Source organism: Mesocricetus auratus, unplaced genomic scaffold (genome assembly GCF_017639785.1).
Source record: "Mesocricetus auratus isolate SY011 unplaced genomic scaffold, BCM_Maur_2.0 Super-Scaffold_100007, whole genome shotgun sequence".
Classification (NCBI taxonomy): Eukaryota; Metazoa; Chordata; class Mammalia; order Rodentia; family Cricetidae; genus Mesocricetus; species Mesocricetus auratus.
The window spans coordinates 35,255,372-35,279,224 of NW_024429191.1; positions in this window are offsets into that span (position 1 = coordinate 35,255,372).

Consider the following 23,853-nt stretch of genomic DNA (forward strand, 5'->3'; position numbering starts at 1 on the left):
GGTTCCTAAGTAGATTGGGACCTAGCTGTAAAAAGTTTGTCATTTGGGACATATCCTTGAATGGTGTGTTTGTGCCTGATCCCTTTTCTTCTTCCTTTCTCTCTGCTTTCCAGATGTCACAAGGCCAGCATCCTTTCTCTACTTCATGCTCCCCACCATGATGTCCTGTACTGCTGTAGCCTCAAAAGCAATGGAACCAGCTGACTGTAGACTGATTCCTCTGAAACTGTGAGTACAAATTACTCTTAATTTGAGATTATCCTCCTCAGGCATTTTATCACAGTAACAGAAAGTTAACACACTCTGAGATAATGTACACACACACACACACACACACACACACACACACAAAGTATGGATTAGTCAATTTGTCACTAGGCAAGGATGAGAGGCCTTAAAGGCAGGTGATGATTTCTGGTACTTGGATCAGTGAGAGCTAGAGACAAACCACAGATCTGACGGCTCAGATTTGACCAAAGGTAACCTTGAAGCAGTTTGTACTCATATAATAAAGAAGAAAAAACAGAAAATGCCTTTTAAAGGAAGGCAAGGCACGGATACTGCCCTACCTTTTGAGGGAGGTTTTGGCCATTTTTTTCTGCTTACCCTATTTCCTTTACAAAATATATCACCTTACCAAGGAGATGCCCTGGAGCAGATTGAAACATGATTGCATTGTCTTTCTTCCAGTTTTAAAGTTTTAAAAAATCATATTTCTTTTCTTCTGTGAATAACTTACTTTAGAAATCTTAGTGTAAGCAACCAGTGCAGGAGGCTATATTTAGGAAAGGTTATAGGCTTCATGATCCTTCTCTCTGCCCTTACTTCTTGGCTTCCAGAGTATTCTGGAGGGAATGCTATTGCCTAAGAAAGACAGAGGCAAAACTGTGCATCCCAGTCCCAGGGATTTCAGGACAAGTCATCTGGGGCTGAGAACATCTCAGTTTCCTACCCCATAAGCCCAACAGAGTGAGACTTGGGAGCTACAAATGAGGGCAAATCCCAGCTTTGCTCCTGACTTAGGTGTCTATGGATAGCTCCAGCCTCTCTGGTACTTATTTCCAGTCCTGAAGAAGAGCCTAACAATGTCTACTCCTCTTAGTTCAAAGCTCAGGTATAAACATAGTCTAGCCTTAGGAAGATGAACCATACAGGTCAACCTGCTACAATGAAAATCATGTCAGTTGCTTTTCTCATTGCCATAACCAAAGACTTGACAAGAAGCAATCTAAGTGTGGAAGTGTCTATACTGGCTCATGGCTTAAGAAAGGATACAGTCTGTTATGTCAGGAAAGGCATGATGGTAGACATACGAGGCAGCTGGACATACAGCTTCTATAGCCAGAAAGCAGCTAGCAGTCTGGAAGCAGGGCAGGGCTCTCAAACTTCAAGATATGCCTCCCAATGACCCACTTCCCCTAGCAAGGTTGCACCTTCAAAAGATTCCACAACCTTCCAAACAGGGAGCTAGGGACCAACTGTTTAAGTACAGGAGCCAGTGAAGGCTATTTCACATTCAAACCATAACATGCTCAAAGCTGTCTCAGGCTTCACAGGATCAACCTTAAACTTTTTCCTTTCCCATTAGCTGGAAGATGAAAACCCACAGTGGTCACACCTCCTTAGAAAGAAATTTCTTTCTCTACTTGGACAGGTCATTGCAGGACCCATCTGGTCAACCTCTGAATAGCAACTGGAGTTCCTCTTGGTCAGTGTGGCTTTGGTAGGTATGGTATGCTGATTGATTTATGAATACCAACCTTCTCAAACCTACAATCACTGGAGAAGATAGCTTCAGTTGAGGAACTGTCTAGGTTAGGTTGGCCTGTGGACATGTCTTTGAGGGATTACATTGTGAATTGATGTGGGAAGACCTAGTCCACTGTTGGTGGCACCATTTCCTAGGCGTGGGGGGACACTGAACTATGTAAGAGTGAAGAAATTGGGCCTTGAAAAAGTAAACTCAAGGGAATGTGCATGCATTCATTTCTCTCTGAGGATATGTTGTGGCCAGTTCTTTAAAGTTCCTGCCTAGACATCCCTATTATGATGTACTATAATAAAGACCTATAAGCCAATCAAACCTATTCTCCCAAAAGTTGCCTTTTGGTAGGGAAATTTATCAAAACAAAGAAATACAAGTATAACAGGGCTGGCTGCTCCATGCCCCTCAACTGGTTCCCCATTGTTTAAAAGTCAGAGCCCTATAGTGAGGAAGTCTCCCCACTGTCTAGATGAAGACTCCAAGAACAAGAAAGATAAGTCCATCGATTACACAACTGGCTGGTGGCAGAGCCAGGCTTGAGATCAGGGTATTTTGAAGTCCAGACCTCATCCTGTATGCATCACCACCTCCAACCTATAAAAGGAAAGTGCCTCTGACATGTTTTTGAAATCTGTACCAAGCAGCCTCTTTTTTGTGCATATATAAATAGGGGATAGAGACCCAAGCTTACAAATTTAATCATTCCTGTTCTCCCTTCCCTGAACCATCCTTTACCAAGTGCTTGAAAAGGGTCACTTAAATCTATAGCTGGAGAAAAATGTATCTTTGTGATTAATATGTGTTACAATGAGGAGTGACATGGCAATAAAATGGAAAGGTCCAGGGGCCTGTGGGGAAATCCACCTGGCTGCAGGCTGTGCTTCCATAATGAGGCTGCTGGTTCATGGTCATGGAGGTAATGTCTTCAGATGCAGCTGGAATGATTAACAAGGTAAGGATGTGTGCCTGGGGGGAGGCAGGAGGACAGGAACAGGAACCAGCTCAGAGTGGAATGGCTGGGCTTCTGTTTCTTCTTTCACCTGAGCTAGAAGAATCTCCACTCAGTGTCTGAGATTGGTGACCAGGATGACTTCTTCTCTCTCCTCTGTGTACATACTGATGTATTCATGTAACATGTGTTTTGGGCAAGATGGTGTGGAATGGAGGGTGGCTACCACCCAAAGAAGGAGGAAAGAAAAAAACATGTTGGCTCTATCTAGTTTGCTGAACATTCAGAACTTTAGGCCAAATTGCTTACCAATAGGTCTCTGTCTTAGTTAGGTGTCTGTTGCTGTGATAAATACCAAAACCCAAAGCAGCCTAGGTTTCACTTTCAGGCAACAGTGCTTCACCAAGAGAAACCAAGGTAGGATGTCAAGGCAGGAACCTGGAGGAAGGCACTGAGTCAGAGACTGTGGGAGAACACTGCTTACCAGTGTGTTTTCCCTGGCTCACTCACCTACCTTTATTATACAACTCAGAACTCCCCTACACCACTCAAGTGGGCTGCCCCTCCCATCAAACATTAATTAAGAAAACGCCACACCCTCTTTTGTATAGACCAATCTAATGAAGGGGTTTCCTAAGTTGCCTTCTCCCAGATGATTTTAATCAGCACAAGCTCATTTGCCCAATAATTAATGTAATACTAGCCATAATATCTGGGATGTCGTGTGTGTGTGTGTGTGTGTGTGTGTGTGTGTGTGCATGTGTGTGTGCGTGCACATGCACATACCTGTGCTGTAGCTGCATACGGCTGGAGGACCCCTGATCATACAAAACTTGCTTTCCTTTAGTTAAGCCTACTCCCTAGAGCTTCGCAGAAAAGATGCATGTAAAAATAACAAGATGCTAGCTGAGTTTGGTTTTAAGCTTCTGTGGGGGCATGAGATGAATTAAGTGTCTGTTTTCTCTAATTGAGACCAGGAGGTGAGGAGGTCCAGTATCCTATCTTCCCTCAGTGTTGAAGCATCTGCTAGTTCAACACTGTGGAATTTAAGACCTAAAGAGAAAGGAACAGAGAAAGAGGTAGATGGAAATGGAGCACCCCATCTAACTGACCAATTTAGCCTTCTGGCTGGACATAGCTTGTGTGGTAGCTCAGCTAGAGGCCAAAACAGGTCCACATGTGGAGAAGACCAGACAAATGTCCCAGAGGTAATGTCAAGTCCAAAAGTCTCTGAGAACAGGGCACAAAGCAGTTCTATGGACTATGAACAATCATGGTGTGTGCCTCTCCATCCCTCTTTCCTCTCCTCTTCAGTGTGTGTGTGTGTGTGTGTGTGTGTGTGTGTGTGTGTACCTGAGCATGCATGGTGGATCCAGGGTGTGAAGGGGTACAGCAGGGTCTTCTACTCAAGTCCATCCTTGACAGCAAGGCAGGAGCCATGGGGGCAGTCAAGTGACAGAGAAGGAAAATGTTATCGAGACTCCCTGACACCTTCCTTTTTCATTCTGCATCTCCGCTCTCTTCTGCCCCAGTTGTGTCTCTTTAGGTGGATGCTGTGCTCTCTCCAACACTCTATTCAATATTTGCCCCCAAATGACTCTGTTGAAGCACACCTTAAACCACATTCTTTTTTTTCTTTTTTTTCTTTTTTTTTAAATTTTATTTTCCAGTTTAAATTTAGATAAGAATCAAGGTTGCTTCACAAGTCAGTTCCAGGTCCCTCTCCCATTCCCTCCCTTCCTCCCGTGCCCTCCCCCCCCCCCCCCGTTATCCCCTCATTTCTCCAGGGAGGGTGAGGCCCTCCATGGGGGTGTCCATAGTGTGTCATTTCATATAGGGCAGGGCCTAGACCCTTTCCCAAGAGTTCAGGGTGAGAGTGCACCTCACATTGTTCTATTGGAGTCCAAAGTCCGTGTGTATACTCGGGATGGGTACTGATCTGCTGCCCAAGGCTCAGTAGATTCCCTAGGCCTCTTCACTGACACCCAGATTCAGGGGGTCTTGATCAGTCCCATGCTGGCTTCCCAGGCTAATGCCTGGGATTCAAGAGTTAACCTTTGTCTGGTCAGCTGTTTCTGGGGGTTAGACCAGCCCAGTCTTAATCCCTTTGATCATCAGTCCTCCCTCTCTGTTACTGGCTTTCTTGAGTTCAGCTCAGTACTTAACTAAGGGAGTCTGCCTCTTCTTCGATCAGCCACTAAATAAAGTTTCTGTTTCCCAGACTCTCTGGCCATAGGATTGTAGGCTGGCACTCCCCAGATCTATGTCTAAAATCCATATATGAGAGAGTACATGCCATGTTTCTCTTTTTGTGACTGGGTTACCTCACTCAGGATGTTAAACCACATTCTTGAGTGCTCAGAAATACCCTGTCTATGACTGCACCTTCTAAAGCATCAGAGCAGGAATGGGCAGTCTAGCCCACCTCCTGGTTTTGCAAATAGGGTTTCACTGAAGCACAGCCACACACATTTGCATATCATCTTTGGCTAATTTTCTCCCAAAGTTGGAGCTGAGTGGGTGCAGTAAAAGAATGTATGTCTTGTAAAACCCAAAATGCTTGTGATCTAGCCCTTTTAAGTTTGCAAACATCCTGACTTAGGGAAAGACAGTTGAGCAGCTATTCTTGGCGTTCTGGCCCTGTGTCAGTCTGATCCCAGTGAATTTCACCCCCCTCCCCAATCTATCTATCGCTCTTTCCTTCAAGTATCATGTGACCCAGAAGGGAGAGAATTCCTTACCTCATAATTCTTTAGTTGTCTTTACACTTTAAAAAATTAATTGCAGTACTTGTTATGGCTTGAATGTGAACTTTGCCCTCCACGAGCTCATGTGTTAGAACAATTCCCCAGCTAATGGTGCTGTTTTGGGAGATTGTGGAACTTTTAGGAGCTGAGGTAGAGCTGAACCAAGTGGGTTGCTGGGGTGGGGGTGGGATTTGGAGCCTGAACAAACTTGCTATCTTGTCTCTGCTTCTCAAAGCTCTTAGATGTACACAGCTACTGCTGCTGCTGTCCCTTCCCTGCTACAATGAACTAAATATCTCAAACTGTGAGGTACAGTAAGTTCTCTTTCCCTTAAGTTCCTTGTTGAAGGTATTTTACTGCAGTGACCAGAAAAATAACTAGTATTATAGTCACAGAGAAAGCCTCTGTTCTGCATGTGCCTGAATGTATTTGTATTGAGTTCTTACAACTGACACTGGGTCAAGACAGGGTATACCCTGTCCAGAATGCCACCCCACACTCCTCCCTGCCTTTATTTCTAACAATGTCAGTTACCTCACTTATTGAGTTCAATATTAATGCAAAGTAAACTTTTTTTTTCATTGGACTTCTTTGTTCAATGTAGGATTTGGGAAATCCATCTCTGTCCCTACACACAATTGTCATTTATTCATCCACATTGAGTATGTAACTATGCAATTATAGGCATTTGGATTATTCTAGCATGGGCTACCAGTGTATTGTATTGCAATCAACATTCTTTTATGTGTTTTGAGCCAGGCATGGCGGTACATGCTAGTGATGCCAGCACTAGGGAAGTTGAGGATTGAGGATCAGGAATTCAGGGTCAAGGTTGGTTATATGAGTCAGTCCAGGGTCAGCTCAAGCTACATGAGACCTTGTCACAGATAGTTTTGATCACTGACTTGACACAATGTAGAATCATTTGGGAAGTGTCTCAATGAGGAGTTGTCTGGATCAGGCTGGCCTTCAGTCATGCCTGTGAAGCATTTTCTTGACTGGGTTTTTTTTTTTTATCACAGCAACAAGAAAGGAAACTAAGACATGCCCTGCCTCTGAGTACAAAGTACAGCACTGAAGTAGGTTTCTATTTAGCCTGGTGAGTTAGCCCCTGCCCATATCCTGGTATATATCAGCCTATCATCTCCCATTTGACTGCGTCATTGGGTGACTTAAGAACTCCATGTGTTATTTAATATTTTTGCCATTTGGGGTTTTGTTAATGCTGATTCCCCACTCCCCGTTTTCTTATCAGTCTGGGAGAGGCATGGTGGAGTCACTCTGCAGTTTAAAAATGTATCTTCTCAATCTCCAAGAGGGGCGTTCCATTCCTAATGGACTGACCACTTTGATTCATCTTTCTGCTGCCTGGAAGTTAAGGAGTGTGGCTCTTTCCTTTCAAGTAATCTGTCCCACTTGTTTATTCGCATCTTATACATATTTGGCTGGGACTATTTTCACAAACATTGTCTCATAAATATCATCCCTTGACCTCTCACTCGCCTTTGCACTCATGGGCTTAGTCAATGAATACAGCTTCTGCACTTAATCTAGTTTATTAAGTTTTCTTGTTCACACTTAGAACCTTAGCTTTTGCTCAAGAAATTTTTGTTATTTTCAAAGTGACACAATAAGCTCATAAATTGTTTTCTATATTTTTTCTTCCTTTAGATTTTTTTAGATTTTAAATCTATCAGGAAATGATTTGTATGCATTTATTTCATAAAAGTAAAGGGTGGGGAAATTTTCTGTATGTAACTATTCAGTTGATATCTTTTAAATGAAAAGTCCTTTATGCATGAAACTGCTGTGTCACCATCATTGCCTCTCACTGTGCTATTTCTTGCATAAGTACTGTATATGGTAATCACTGTCAGTATTAAAAGTCTGTCAGTTGAATAGCCTTAGATCTTTAACCTTCTGAGATAAGCAAAGTGCATACTTGGAATCTCTGTACTAGGGAGGCTTAGGCATAAGACAGTGATTCTTAACAGGTGAGTTATGAGACCTCTTTTTGGTTGAATGACATTTTCATAGGGGTCCCAAACCAGATCTCCTGCATAGCAGATATTTACATTACAATTTGTAGTAGTAGCAAAATTACAGTTGTTAGGTAGCAACAAAAATAATGTAATGGTTGGGGGTCACACCACAACCACTTGAGGAAGTGTATTAAAGGGTCACAGCACTAGGAAGGCTGAGAACCACAATGCAGTAAGTTCACCTGAATAAAAGAATCCTGAACAACATAGTGAGACACTTATCTCAGTATCACAAACAAAACCAAACAAGCCCACAACACTCTTAGGAATAACCATAATAAAGAGAATTGTCCACACAGAGTTATAAAATATCATTGAAAAAAGATGAGATATTCTATGTGCATAAAATATATTCTATATATAGTGCATTATACATATGTATGTGTCTATCATTTGTCATAGCTTTATAATAGATTGCTTTTGTTTTTGCTTTGAAGCTGGTTCTTATGTGATCAGACTAGTTTCAAACTCATTATATAGCTGAAGATGATTTTAAACTCCTGATCCTCCTGCCTCCACTTTCCAAGTGCCAGGATTATAGGCATGAGTCACCACGCCCAGTTAATATAACTTGAACTATGGAGGGTGGCATATATTCTTCATGATTAACTCAGCTACAATTTTATAGTATAGTTTTTTCTGTGTTTTAAAATTTGTATTATCAGTTATTAAAATAATGTGTGTTATTATGACACTTAATACATGTATATAATGTGCTTTGATCACCTTCGATCCCCTATTATCATGTCCTGACCTCCCTCCTCCTGTCCCCTTTCCTCTAACTTTAAGCCCTCCTTCTGATTGCATGTATTATCTCTATAATTTGTTTTTCAATTTAATATTTTTACATGTGGCCATGCATAGATGTGAAACTTGCTGAGGCTGTTTAGTGATGTTTGTATTTGTAAGAATTTTGGTCTGACCACCTGGGTAACCCATTAGGGAACTCATCCCTAAAAAAGACTGGTTCTCCCTCTCTCAGCAGCTGTTAACTGCATGTGGCTTTTCATGTACATGTGGACCTTGTGAGATTTCTCTCATCCATGCTGGCATGTCAATTAGTGTTGTCCTTGTTCAGGTCTTGTTTATGTGACCATATTGCTGACATTTCATGGGTATAACTTCCCTGTCAGATGTAGAAGACACTATCACTCAGCCTATGTCCTGGTTCTCTGGCTCTTACATCCTTTTCTCCTCCTCTTCCACAATGTTCCCTGAGCCTTAGGTACGGGGATTGTATTGCAGATGCATATATTGGAGCTGGGAACCCCATGGTCTTTTGTTCTTTGCCTTTTGACCATCTGTGAATCTCTGTAATGGTCTCCAGATGATGCATAAAGGAACTTCTTTGATGAGGAGTCAGAACTACACTTATCTATGGGCATGAGGTTACGTATTTAGGACTACACTCAGAATTATATTGGTTCAGGGAAATGACAGTAGTAGGCACTCCTCTAGGATCCATGACCTAACCAGTCATGGGTAGTTCATTAGGTTTCCAGCACTAGGCATGACTTTTGAGTAGAACTTAAGTCCAGTTAGATAGTTGTTGGTAGCTCCAGGGTATAAGTGCTACTATTGCTAGGATGTTCAGTCTAGTCTAGAACTCTGGGGCTAAATGATCTTCTCAAGTAATTGGCAGTGTTGATTTTTCATGACCCTGCATACATTTTAGGATTAGATTTTCATTTTACATAAAAATCATATGATGAAATTTCTAGTGAATTACATGGAACTTGTATATTAGTCTGGGATGAAGTTTTTAAAATTATGATATGTTAATATGTCTAACCTATGGACACACACTTTTCTTTATTTAGATCATTTCTGCATCATAAATCTTATCTTACATTTTCAGTGTAGAAGTTTATTGATATTTTATATTTTAACATTTGTTCCTGGGAGCTGGGTAGATTTTTAGATTATTTATAAATACTAGAGTCTTTTAAATTTAGAATTTTCAATTCTAATATTATTTGTACATGGAAACATAAGCAAACTATGTGGGTTTTATTACATCTAGTAACCTTGTTTAATTTATATTCTAATTCTCAGAGTTCATCTGCAGATTCCTTTTGAGTTTATGAGCACCCAACTGATGGGGGAAGTCCTGTACATTTGTCAATAAAGCACTGTTGAGCCAACAGGAATCTAGATAGGTGGGACTAGGAGTCCAGGAGGATTCTGGGAAGGAGAAACAAAGAGGAATTCGAGATGTAACCGCCATGGGGTAGGAAGCCCGGAACTATTCTCCAGTAAGAAACATACTTAGATTAACAATTATGGGGTGATTACTTAAGTCAGAGCTAGCCAGTAAGAAACAAGCAAAGGCCAACAGCTTTATAATTAATATAGCCTCCTGTGTGTTTATTTGGGACTGATACGGCTCTAGACCCAGGCTGGAGGGAAGGAAGGCTCCTCTCAAGGAAAAAGCTTCTCTTTACACCCAACCATGTTGTCTATTCAGGTGACAGTTTTACTCTACTTCCTTTCCCCTGCCATTTTTATACCACCCTTTCCCCTTCTTTATATCAGCTTGAATAGACCCAGTGTTTTATAGGTGGTGACAGCGTGTAGCCAGCATCTCCCCAGGTTGGATATGTGTCTCTCCTTCCAACATAAGTCTTCATGTTGATTTGAAAAGAATTGATGGACTAGTAGCTGTTTTGAAGGAAGGTATATATTTAAATATTCATATTAATTAATTTATTTGTGTGTGTGTGTGTGTGTGTGTGTGTGTGTGTGTAGGTAGGTAGGTAGGTAGGTAGGTAGGTAGGTAGGTAGGCAGGTATGAACATGTATGTGCAGTGCCCACAGAGGCCAGAAGATGGCATTGGATTCCCTGGAGCTGGAGTTACAGGTGGTTGTGCCACCTGATATGGATCCTGGAAACTGAACTTCAGTCCTCTGGGAAAAGAAAGAATTATTTGTGGCCCTTTCTTCTTCTGAGTCAGAAATCTTCAACTCTTTATTGAGGATCTCATGAGTTTGGTTCTCCTTGGATATGTAAGACATAGCTGTGTAAGTAATGATTGTCATATCTACTCATTATCTGTTGAGTACTCATTGAGTTTGTATCAGTTTATTTGACAGTACTGACAATCCTATACAGTAACCATCATTGTTTCTTTTGTTATAGATGAGGAGTTTGGCAATTAAAAATCACAAATCTGGCCTATGTCAGCCAGCTGGAAATAACAAGGCTGTGATTTGGGTGTGGATATATGATTTCAAACTTTTAACTGTACAGCCTGACTCATCTCTACCAACCTGAAATGTATCTCATTGTAGTGGTTACCATGTCCTGAGAAAAAGCAACTTGAGAAATAATTTATCTTGGTTTTCATTTATGAGAGTGAAGTCCAATGTGGAAGGGAAGGCATGGCACGATTCATGGCAGGAAGACCTTGTGTTTGGGACACTTAACATCTTGATGAACAACAACAACAACAACAACAACAACAACAACAGATTGGAAATGGGGCTGGGCTGTAGATTCTCATGTTCTGCCCCCGTCCTCCACCCTAATAACCTACTTCCTACGATCCTACAATGGGACTCTGCCCTCTAAAGATGCCACAGCCTTTCCTAACAGAGCCACCAACTGAGCACTAAGTGTTCCAACACACGAGCCTGTGGAGGATATTTTACATCCTTATCATAGTACCTTGTGAATCCTTGGTGACCAAGCCGAAGAAAGCACATCTGCTGTTCCCACAAAATCCTCCTAGCAGTTTGAAGATGGCCATTACATACTCTCCTGATGGTCTCTGGAGTTGTTCTTCTCTGTCATGTTTCATTTTCTGAGTGCCCCTTCCTTCTTAGACAAGGTGCTTGGGAGAGTGGTGTGTCCCACAGCTTGCCCTGAATTATTTCAGCTGTGCTGTGGCAAACCCCATTTATTACTTTACAGCATATTCTGCCATGGCAACAACTGGGTAGAGATTTTTGAAGTTGAGACATCTACTCCAATCCTCTCACAGCCATTTGCTGGCTGTGACCTTGGACTGGTCCTGAAGTCTCCCCTGCCTCAGTTTCCTCATCTCTAAGATACAGAGCCATCCATCCATCCTACCCAGGCTCTTCCTCAGAGACTAGCAGGGACTCATTTGATATAATGGATAGGAGTGGTAGGAGTGTGTTAGCAGATGGGCTGGAGCTCTATCAATGTCAGGTATTTTTTAGCAAGAACATCATGGTGTTGACACATCCTGGGTGGGTATTTATACAGAGCAGAGCTGAACTCAGCCCCAAAGAAAGCAAAGGAAAGGGACTGTGGAGGCATCTAGCCAACATGAGGAGATGCTGCATGTGCTGTGCAGGGACAGAGGGAGAGGATGTGACCTGGATGTTCAGCCAAGGTTTGGGGAAAGTTGCCCTGGTCCACAAGGTCAGTGGGGATCAGGAGCTAGGGGTCAGATCTGATGACCCAAGATGCTGGAGTCTCATTTTGCTTCCAATGAGATGGTAGGGTAATCATTTCCCACCTCTCCCCCCCGCTATCCTATAAGACTAATTATTATAAAAATTCTCTGTCATTGCTTTGTAACGGTCCACAGCCTAACTAATTTAAAAATGCAAATGAATGCTAAATTACAGTTAGATTTGGAGTTGGTTTCCTGCCCACGTACCTAGAGATGGTAGGCGTTATTTCTGTGGTTGGAAATCAATCTTCAGCACCCCAGGGTGACTTGATAACGGCCAGTGGCATCACTGCTGATATCACGAGGTGCTGGGCTGATGGAGTTCTGCAGCGTGGGGCACTATCAATCTTAACCCGTCTCTGCTTCTGCCTCTGCCTCTGCAGCGGCATACTGCAGCAGCGCTGGGATTTTTCCGGAAGGGCCCTCCCTCTGCCATCTGTCAGGCCAGGGACGAGTCTGGTTCTAGTGGTTGGGCAGCTAGCTCTGCCTTCAGAGAACCCCTCCTTGTTGTGAGCTGAATGCTATTGGGTTGCTCTACTGAGGATGATGAACAGGCCCTGCTGTCAGTAATCACAGTGATTAGCATGGTCCCCAATGCACTGTGACAGCACAGGGGCTTAAGATGCAGAGTCCCCGATCTCACATGCAAAATAGTGATTTGGACTCTAGAGTTGCAGCCCATAAATACATTGAAACAAAACAAACAAACAAACAGAAAACAAATCCAAGGCTCCTGAATGTCTTATCAATATACTGAGGTTTGGAAAAATCTGCAGCTTGGGGTAAAATAGTGGGCAATTGGTGAAGAAAGAAGTCAAAGAAAACTTCTGGGCTTATAGTGACTTTAACCTTTGATGTACAGCAGAATTACCCGGGAAACTTTGAAAGCTCCTCCCCAGCCAGAGGCCCCACCTTGTACGATACTTTCACAATGACTAGGGTCAGAGAAGGCTAGAGTGCTGTTTGAAATCTCCAGTAGATTCCAGCATTCATGGGATCACTGCCCTGGCTGACCTCTTGATGTCTGGGTGGGAACAATGCGGCCACAGAAAGGCTATCTCCAAGAGTAGTGGAAGCCAAAGACAGTTGGCCTGAGCTGGTGGGAGCTTATGCACTCTGGATGGACAGCTAGGGGGCTGGCATGGGACTGACCCAGACCCTCTGCATCTGGGTGACAGTTGTGTAGCTTGGTCTTTGGTGGAGCTCCTACCAGTGGGACCAGAACCTGTCCTTGATGCCTGAGCTGACTCTTTGGAACCTATCCCCCATGTTGGGATACCTTGTTTAGCCTTGATGCAGGGGGGCAGGAGCTTGGTCCTGCCTCAACTTGATATGCCATGCTTTGTTGACTTCACATGGGAGGCCTTACCCCATTTGAATGGAGATTGAGGAGGAGTGGATGGGGGCATTGAAAGGGAGGTAGTAGGGGGAAATAGGAAGAGATGAGGGAATGAAGGAAAACTGTGGTTAGTATAGAAAATTAAAAAAAATAGCAAGCAGTAAAAGCACCAGAGAGTCAGGGGCTCAGAGAGGATGAGAATAAGGACCAAGCCAGTGTTCCCACTAATTGGGGGGCTCCTTTTCTATGCTGAACCAATAGCAACCCTGTTCTCTGAACTCTACTTAATCCTGTGACAAAGTGACACTGGAGGTTTGAATTCTTACAGGGCAGAGAATCATGCTGTTCTCTGACTCCAGACAGTGATCCCAAATTTGAGTTCCTGCTACTGATTTAATTGCCTCAGGTTCCTGAGGTTGACCTCAACCACCTAGAGAAGAGTGGCTGGGAAGCAGAATTTTCTCTCTAGCACTAGCCCTATAGTGGGACAATGAACAAAAACCAAAATCTCTTAGCCTCTTGCTCCTTTCTGTAGATCCAATGTGTGCAGCCAAATCAAAGTGCCTGGCTGAGAATGGAATTGACTTTCAAACTGTTGTCTAGTGCTGGGCAGAAGGACATTGACAAATATGCATTGGATTGACTAGCTAATTGAACAATGCAAACATAAGCGATCTACTGCCCCTTGCCCTGGCTCATCTAGCCCCAACATGGTTTACTAATTAGGTCTTAATTTAAAAGATTTGCTTGTGCTGGGAATTTCCTCATAATAGTCTATACCTATTTCTAGCCACAGCCAATGGCGCAGTAACTGTTATCTTTTAGAACACAGTTTTGATGAACAACATATCTTGCACTGTCCCTAAAAATTTAGAGTTTAGAAAAAAAGAACTTCTTTAGAAAATTATAACATATATGATTGTGTCTATTCATGTGCACACAGGTGCCACTCCATGGTAAGCCTGGGTAGGTCAGAAGATAACTTGTAGGAGTCAGTTCTCAGCTTCTATATTGTGGGTTCAGGTAATCAAGCTTGGTGGCAAACACTTCTATCTTCTAGTTCATCTTCCTGACCAATAAATTCATTTGCTAAGCATCAATTATATATTATGATTTGTGTAACACACATAACATTTGTATCATTTCAGTGCTGGATATTGAATATAGGCCTTATGTATACCAAGCAATCACCATACCACTGAACCACTGAACAGAATCAGCCCTCATTACATCTCTGTCTGTCTATCTACTATCTATCTATCTACCTATCTATCATCTGTCAATCTATCATCTATCAATCACCTGTCTGTCTATCTATCTATCTATCTATCTATCTATCTATCTATCTATCTATCTATCTATCATTTATCTGTTTTTGTGTGTGGTATAAGAAGAATGCAAAGGGTGAGATCAACACCAACCAGTGATCAAGTTACTCTTAGATAATATCTACACATGAGCTGCAGTTCTAAACAACTTATCAGCATTTTCCATTTGAAAGATGTGGTGATATCAGCTATTCCCATGTCTTGAGTGAGGCACTTATCTGTATTTCCTTACCTAACTCAGTATCAAAGCGCTTACCTAATTTGAACAACATGAGCTTCTGACTCCTGGCTTGGGTGACAGGCAGTGGCTATGATGAAGGCACAATCCATACAGCCACTGGCAGGTGTTTATGGACATGAGTTGGGTGCTGTCCTGGATTCTTGGGTTCATTATTTTCTGGAAATAGACACACTCCCATTATTTTGGCATATATGATACCGAGGAGACAGACAGTACTTATATCAGCCGCAAATAGCTAAATGATCATAGATGGATAAGGAGGTTGGGTAGAGTATTGAGTAGAGGAAACTGACTCAGAGGAGAGGTACATCACCCACAAGATGATGATGACAGTGTTGACATGGGTGTAGGAGCAAGAGCTGCTGTATATGGAGGAACAGGGATGGGACAGGATGAAGCTGGACAGGGTTCCTGTAGAAGCAGAGATGGAGTTCCTGAAGCTGCAGGTGCACAGGTCCTGTGGAAGGGAGGCCTGGCAAGTTAGAAGAGTTAAAACAGAGTTTTCAACTATCCAGGCTCATTGGTCCAGCTGTGTATGATGGTAGCATTCTGACTAGAGTCAAAGGAGGCATTTTATAGCATACTGACTTTGGATTAACTATGTGATCTGGATCAGGGCTTAGTCAATGCTGTAGTAAGGGTCAGACTCTAGTCACAGAGCAAATGTGAGACCATTAAATCATTAATTAAAAAATTGATCTTTGAAAATTTCACACATGTATGCAGTGTGTCTTGATCATATCCATCCCCCTCCCCTAACTTCTTCTAGGTGCCCCCTCCATGATCCCCCTCCTAATATCAGGTCCTTTTCTTTTCAAAACACACACTGAGTCCAGTTAGTAATGCCCATATGCCAATAGGTGTAGAGCCATCCACCAGGATATGAACTACCTGCTGTTGGCTACTCTTCACCAACATCCAGTGACTGCCACTATCTTCTCATCTAGAGGTGATCCTTGGAATATCATCCTCCACTCATGCTGTAATTTTAGCTGACTTGAGCTTGTGCAGGTGACCACAGCTGCTGTGAGCTCATGTGTGTGATGGCCAAGTCACATCCAGAAGATATCATTCCACACCACCCCTCCCCATCCTTGGCTCTTTCAATCTTTCTACCACAGAAGTGTGGTGTTCCTTGAGTCCTGGAGGTGAGGTGTGGCACTATGGGTGGATTTCAATCAATAATTTCTTTAAAACACATTTATTGAGTTTCTGTGCTGTCCCCAGGTAGATGAGCAAGGGCCAAGAGAATAAAGTCAGTTTTCAATACAGTTAGATGTGTCAGGTGTTGGGGAAAAAAACTGTAGGACTGTACACTACTGGGTTACTGAATGTGAGTTTGTTCATGTTGCTAACTTCCCTCCAACTTCAGTTCCTTAACTATCAAATGGTGTGTGGGTGGGGGAGGGTGGTACCAGAAACTTCCTCACAGGGTACTCAGGAGAGCCACATGAGTTAGAGGTTGGAAAACAACATCCCATACATCATGCATATCTAATGTCAGTTGTATGCAAACCAGCTGGGGTAAAATAAGATGGAAATCAATCTTTGTTTCTAATTCTGAAAACACGGAAACCTCCCAGGAGATAGTTGAGGAGAGGAAGCAAGGATTCCTGCCAGCTCCAACACCCACCCAAGAGGCTCGGCTGGCATCTCCTTGTCCCTTTAGACGGCAGCATGCCACTGGTTGGGTTGGTGGCAATGGGCCAGTCACTGGGTTTAAATATAATTTTCTTTGTAAATTGACACAGCAATGAAATCACCAAACTGCTGTGTTTATCTTTCTAAATAAAAGACAGATTTTAAGTACATTATATCAAAGTAATTGAAAATCAGAAGCAAATGAGGTGGGGGGTGGTGCTGGAATTCCTACACTAATGCTTCCTTCCACTCTCTGACCCTGAATTAGGTACAGGAGAAGGATCAGGCTGGAAAGACGTCACTATGTGGTGTTCCTATGCTCAGAGCTGGTATGACGAGGGCAATCCTCAGAGTGACATTAGCTCACCATTTGGGAAAACAGAACTCCTCAGATTTTTTTTCCCTAGGGGTGTGAATGTCATGATACGAATTTCAATTAAGGTTTTGCTGTTTCCAGGAGAAACAGGGTTGCTGCCTGGGGAAGCAAACCGTTCTTCCTCCAGGTTCAGGCTGCAGGTTGCAGGCTGCAAGTGACTTTCTTTAACCCAAGTTTAACTTCCAAGGCCCCCTGGGATAAGCTCACCAGCCCAGAATTACCTGTTGTGACTGCCTGAGATGAGCTAGAATACTGCCATTTGCTGCAGGAGGCTGGCCTGCCAGAGGAACTGTCTCAAGGACCCCAGAACTGGTTGACAGGTTTTGAGCCTTTGCTTCAGTGTTTTTTCCTGCCAGTGACATGAGGGAGGTTGTGAGCTCCTGTTTCTTCCAACTCCATCACCCCTAGGCAGCTCATGACCAACTGTATTAGAACAATTTTTAATGTGAATAACCAAAGATATTTTCCCAGCCTTGAAAGTGGAAAGGGGTATATCTTACAGGCAAAATTACAAAGACTGGTGTGACAATTTGGTCTTAAAAGTGTTTACCACTTACATATGAAGACTGGAGTTCAATCCCCAGCACCCACACAAAAAATCCAGGCATCATGTATACACATATAAACCCATGCCTGGTAGGGTAGAGACAGGAGATGAGGTAGATAAAGCCTGAGGAACAGTATTCAGGGTTAGCCTCTGCAGTCTACACATATATGTATGCACACACAAATGCACCCATACATATGAAAACCTTGCAAAGTATCAGCCACACATAATCTGAATTTTAAAAACTACTTTGAGACAAGCGGAGAGCTGATTAACAAAGCCTTGTGATATCATCTTTCACTGGTACCTGTCCGTTTTTTGCTTATTAAACAGCAGCCTGTGCAGCCCCTAAGCATGAGGTACAGCTCTGCCCAGATCTAAGGATTACCCATCCTCATATCTAATCACACTGTAGATAAATAAATGAGTATCCATGATAAAAGGTTGGTAACACTTCTGTCTTCAGAGAACCGATAATGTTGCTGGAAACACATTGGCATATGAATATCCCTTACAGAATATTGGAAGCCAAGTGATGATGTACCTATTTAGAGACACCCCATCAATGGGGCTTCAGTGTGGCACTCATGTAGTCCAGGATGGCCTAGATTTCATGATGTAACCAAGGATGAACTTGAATTGCAGATATAGTGTTAGGATTACAGGATTCTTAGTCCAAGGCCATTGGTGGGAGATGTGAAGATGTGTTTGGATTTGCTTTGTTTCTTTTTTGAGTTCAAAGTTTGTTTCGTGGTGTCCTTGTATATGGAGGCAGGGGTGACCTAAAAAAGTAAATGTTTCTGGGGAATCATGACAGTGATGGAATGGCCAGAACCAGATCCAGGGTCTGCAGCTCGGAGCCTGCTGTACAGGAAGAGTCAGTCATTCAGTGTGGGTCTCATTGCTGAGGTGTCACCTCCCCCTTGCACAAATACATAGAACCTCTACCTCCTATACTCTTTTATTTAAATCACTGGCTACAAAACCCAGGTTCATCCTTGTTCTGAGTATTTCTGAGACTGCCGTTCCATACTGCTCCCCTATAAATAAGGCAACAGGTTGTGATGCACCAATCCAGGGTGGTAGCAAAGTGTTTGGGGCCTGGGACTGTGTTTAAGTCTGCCTTTAGTCCAGACCGGGTCCTATCAGAGGAGATGGTTTGGATTCAATATCTCTGCAATCTCTCCCAGTTCCAAATAGTAGAGGGCCCATTACTGTAGCACAGTGGTTTTCACCTTCCTAGTGCTGTGACCCCTTAACAGAGTTCTTTATCTTGTGATGACCACCAACCGCAAAATTATTTTCATTTAAACTTCATGAGCATAATTTGCTGTTAGGAATTGTAATGTAAAGATCTGATATGAAGATGATCTTAGACCTTGTGAAAAGGTTATTTGACTCCTGAAAGGGTCAAGATGCACAGGTTGAGAACCACTTTTCTAGCAGGAAGACAATTGTTAGACTGGCCTCTGCAACACAGCTGCAACCCATAAAAAAACCTGATAGAACCAAATCAGCTTTGGATAGAGGACAACTCAACCTACCTCCTGGTGGACATGCCCTTCCATTTCCTTGGACCACAATGAGCATCCTTAGAGATCCAGGCCATACTGCTGCTCAGCCTTGAAGGACAAATGCAGACATGTAAGCTGTCATTAAGAATGCTAGTTTTGTATAATCTGAAGTCACCATGTAGTACGAGATGGAGTATGCAGAGAAGACAGGAGTCATAAAGGAGCATTGGAATGGAGTGGCAAGGTGATAGACATCAGTTAAGGTAATTTCATCCTGATTGACCTTTGGGTGTGTGTTGTGTGTACTCATGTTTGCACATATGTAGGTATATACAAGTGTACAGGTGAGCATGCACGTGTATGTGTCAGAGTGTAGAAGCTCTAAGTTGGCATTGGGTGTCTGTCTCTATCATTGTTGAGGCAGACTCTCTGGCTAAATCTGGAGCTCTGGTTCCAGCTAGTTTAGCTAGCCATGTTACTTGAGGGAGTTCCTAACTTTGCTGTCCAGCTGCTGAGATCACTGGTAACTGCAGCTGACTGCCTAGGGTTTAGGGTTATTCCTCAGGCTGTGAGCAAGCACTTTTTTGCTGAACCATCTGTCTCCATAGTCCTTGTAAGGAAGGCAAAGGTGACTAACTGCAAAACATTGTGTGTAGTCTTCAATAATAGGGCCTTATCAGGTTCAAGCTAGATGGGGTCCCAGTGCTAAGAGGGGGGAGTAGACATGGATTCCCATCACTCACCGAGAAGCTATCGCAATTGATACCCTCTTGCAAAGGAAAAGCTCATTTTCTCCAATGGGGTCTCACTGGGTGTATAAACCACACTCAAGGGTAGTGCTCATACCAAGCACTAAATGACCAACACAAAACAACCCCAGTGGTATTTTTTGTAGGCAATTTTTCTCATGTTGCTTTGTTTGGATATTTTTTCCCTAATTGGTCTTTTGATTGTGTATTGTATACTATGGTTTCTGATTTAGTCTTTTTTATTTTTATGTGTGTGAGTTTCTTATAATTTTGTTTTTTGTTTTTGGCCAGAATGAGAGAGAGAGAGAGAGAGAGAGAGAGAGAGAGAGAGAGAGAGAGAATAAAAACATGAATTTGAGTGGGTGGAGATGTAGGGAGGATCTGGGAATGGTTGGGTTGGGGAAACATGGTCAGAATATATTTTATGAAAAACTTTCAGTGAAAATAATTTTATGTGTCTGTAGAGCTGGGTTCCATTTTACTTGGGGGAGGGGTATTGACAAAGTGGGGCACTTCCTGGAAAGTGACTAAGAAGAGTAAGAAGTTGAAAATACATCTTGTTCAAAATAGGAAGTTTGTAAAATGAGGAGAAGAGCTTAAGATGAAGATGTACTATGTGCCTGGGACTCACAAGGATAATATTCTTGCTTTCCAGATAAAGCAATAAACAACTAGTCTGACAATGACTCGGAATATGAACAGCTTTCAGAATTTTAACATCTACGGTTGGAGTTTTGCATTGTATCAGAAGCTGCTTACTTCCAGAAGTTCTCATGTTGAAACTGAAGATCTGTCTTCAGAGATGTTGTATTGGGTGAGAGAGCAAGGGAGCATCCTTGCAGTCCTATTATGTTACAGTGAATCCATCATCTGCATCCCACTCTCAAGTTCTAGTTGTAAAGTCTATTCTATACTGATTAGTCATGAGAACTTATCTGGCTCATTTAACTTCTCTGAGCCTCAGTTTACTTATATATACAGCATGGAGACAGATAACACCTGTTCAATAGTATTCAACAATACTGCAGAGGCCTGTGGGATAGGATAATGCATGTGAAATGGCTTTATGGAACAAGATAGAGGCCTGGGTTGATGACTCAGTTGGGAAAGCACTTGCTTTGAAAGCATGAGGACCCAAGTTCAAATCCCTGTGCATCCTCATAAAAAGGTGAACATGCCTGTTTGGCCCTGTAATCTCAATACTGGAGGGTTGAGACAAATGATACTTGGGAGCCTGCTGGCCACCTAGCACAGCTAAAACAGCAAGGCTCCTGTTCTGTGAAAGACCCTATGTGATGGTTTGAGTGAGAATGGCCCATGTGTTTGAATGCTTGGCTTCCAGTTGGAGGAACTGTTTGGGAAGGATTAGGAGGTGTGGTCTTGTTGGAGCCACTGGGGCCAGACCTTTCAGCTTCAGTGTGTTCAGTTTATTCTCTGACTTCTTCCTGTCACCCAAAATATGGAAATGTGAGCTGTCAGCTGTGCCTGCTGCCATGCCTTTCCTCTACCATTATGAATTCTAATGCCCTAAAACCATAAACCCAACTGAAAACTTTCTTTTATAAAACGCCTTGGTCATGGTGTTTTATCATAGCAATAGAAAAGTAAAAGATACCCTTTCCCAATGCAATAAGATGGAGAGGAATGGGAAATACCCAACATCCTCCTCTGGCTCTGGCATCTATGTGTATACACAGACATGTGCACACACACACACACACACACAGTAATACCACCACCACACACACACATACACACACACACCACCACCACTATCACACCATATATACACACCCTACCACCACTATCACACACACATATACAAACACCCTACCACCACTATCACACACACACATATACAAACACCCTACCACCATCATCACACATATACTACCACTATCATACACACACACACACACACACACACAGAGAGAGAGAGAGAGAGAGAGAGAGAGAGAGAACAGAATAACAAGAGCTCATTATGCATTAAAAATGACACAACTCCCATTCTCCAGCTACTGTGTTGACTAACTCAACCATAGTGATTAAGTGTGGAGACTCAGGAGTCAGACTGCTTAAATTTGAGTCCAGAAGCCGCTCTGTTCTGGATACTGGATCTTTGGCAAAATTCTAGTCTTGATGACTCTCCATGTATTACTCTGTGGAAAAGAGACTGAGAAAGATTGCAGTGAGTTCAGAAAGTCACTGCAGAGGTTAGAGTCTCTGGCATGTAGCGACTATTACAGATGAGGTGTATGGTGTGACTACTAGGCTTCATGTTTCCCACTATTACTGTGTTATGTGGTGGACTGTGACACCCACTGGGGCTGAGCCATTGAGGTGTCTTTGTGGCATCTCTTGTCAGAACATTAACTGATCTAGAATGTCCCAAGCAGCAAAAAGCATAGAATGTCCACCTGGGTCCCTCCAGGAATAGCTAGGCACAGCTGCCAAAGTTTGTCATCTTGGTGACCCCAAATGTTTTCTTTTATTTAGAATCTCATAACATTCTGTCATAAATGTTTTATAATTACCTCATGAATTATTCACCTGCAACTTAATAACCTTAAATTTTATAGGATTATGGTTTTATGGGAGAAAACATTACCAACCCGGGACCCAACTGTGAAGAGAAAGTGTTGACATAGACAATTTATTTCCACTTCGTGGTAGAAGAATTTTTAACTATAAAATATAGAGTATTGTAAAGCACAAATAAGAAAACTAAAATAAGAGAGAAAATTCTTAAGTTTCTCTTTTTAAAATACCTTATGTCAAAGATATACATGCAGAGCTCATTATAGTCCACTGCAGTTTATGCTACCTTCTTTGGTAAAACCAAAGAAAAATCCTTTGCTTATTTTCCTTACCCATCAGAGTTTGGTTTTCCTATATTTTCATCCATTACTGAATTTCATTTTGTCTATCTATATTCACCAATGACTTTTTATGTGTATGTGTGTTTAACTATTTCCCACATGTGAAGGTACCCCAGGAAGCCAGAAGAGGGGTTCAGATCTTCTGGAGCTGGACTTACAAGTGGTTGTGAGTTGCCTGAAGGAATGTCACAGTTAAAGTTTCATATGCCAATTTGGTACAAACTAGAATCATCTGGGAAGAGGGAGTCTCAGTTGAGGAATTGCCTCCATCATATTGTCCAGTGGCTTGTTTGTGGTCATGTTTCTGGTTGGTAGTTGATGTAGGAGAGCCCAAGCCCAGTGTGCTACCTCAGGTGGGCCTGGATTGTATAAAAGGGCAGTCAGGGGAAATAAGCCAGTAAGTTGCATTCCTCTGCAAGATCTTGCCTTGAGTTTCTGTCTTGGCTTCCCTCTATGATGGACTATAACCTGTAAGCTAAAATAAACCATTTCCTCTCTAAGATACTTTTGGCCCATGTTTTATCACACCAACAGAGAAGCAAGCAATGACAGGCTCTTATCCACTGAGTCATCTCCTCACCCTCATGAATGATTTTTAATTTAGTATCTTTCTGTCACCATTTTGTGTGGTTAAAGCATTTGTTTTGGAAGGTCCTTAGTGATATCTTGGAGTAAATTATATGGGAGCAGTGGCTGGAAGATGGAAGTCTTGGCTATTATTTAATTGATGCATGTATTTACTAATTCAATTAAGTTTTTCAGTCTGGTTCCTTGATAAACAAGGCCCTATAAAAATGTACTTAACTGGCTAGTGACACAGGTGTTGAATCTGAGGCCGGCGGAAAGATGGACAGGGAATTCTAAGGAGAAAGCAGGTACATCTCAGACAAAGAGAGATGGTGAAGTTGACTCTTGCTTGAGTTCAATTCTTCCCTGGAGCAGGAAAGAAAACAGTGAACCACCCCCACCCTACCCTCAAGTGCCAGGTGATTAATATCTTCTAGTAGTCAATCCTCTAATTAGCTGGATGCATGACACAAACAAGCACCAGCGAGGCCGAAGCAGAAGGATCCTGAGTTTGAGGCCAGCTTTGGATATGAGACCATCTTCAAAACCCAAGCAACAAACAACAGAAAACATTTTACTGAAATGATGGTGTTTGTGTGATCTTTTGGGAACCAAAGACTAGTACAAAGTAATAGAGTCAATGGAATTAATTCAACCTTTACCATACTGCAGATGGAAAAACTGAGGTCCAGTGAGGAGAGTAGGCATGTCCTGATTCTCCAGTGGGTTGTCATCAGATAATGGG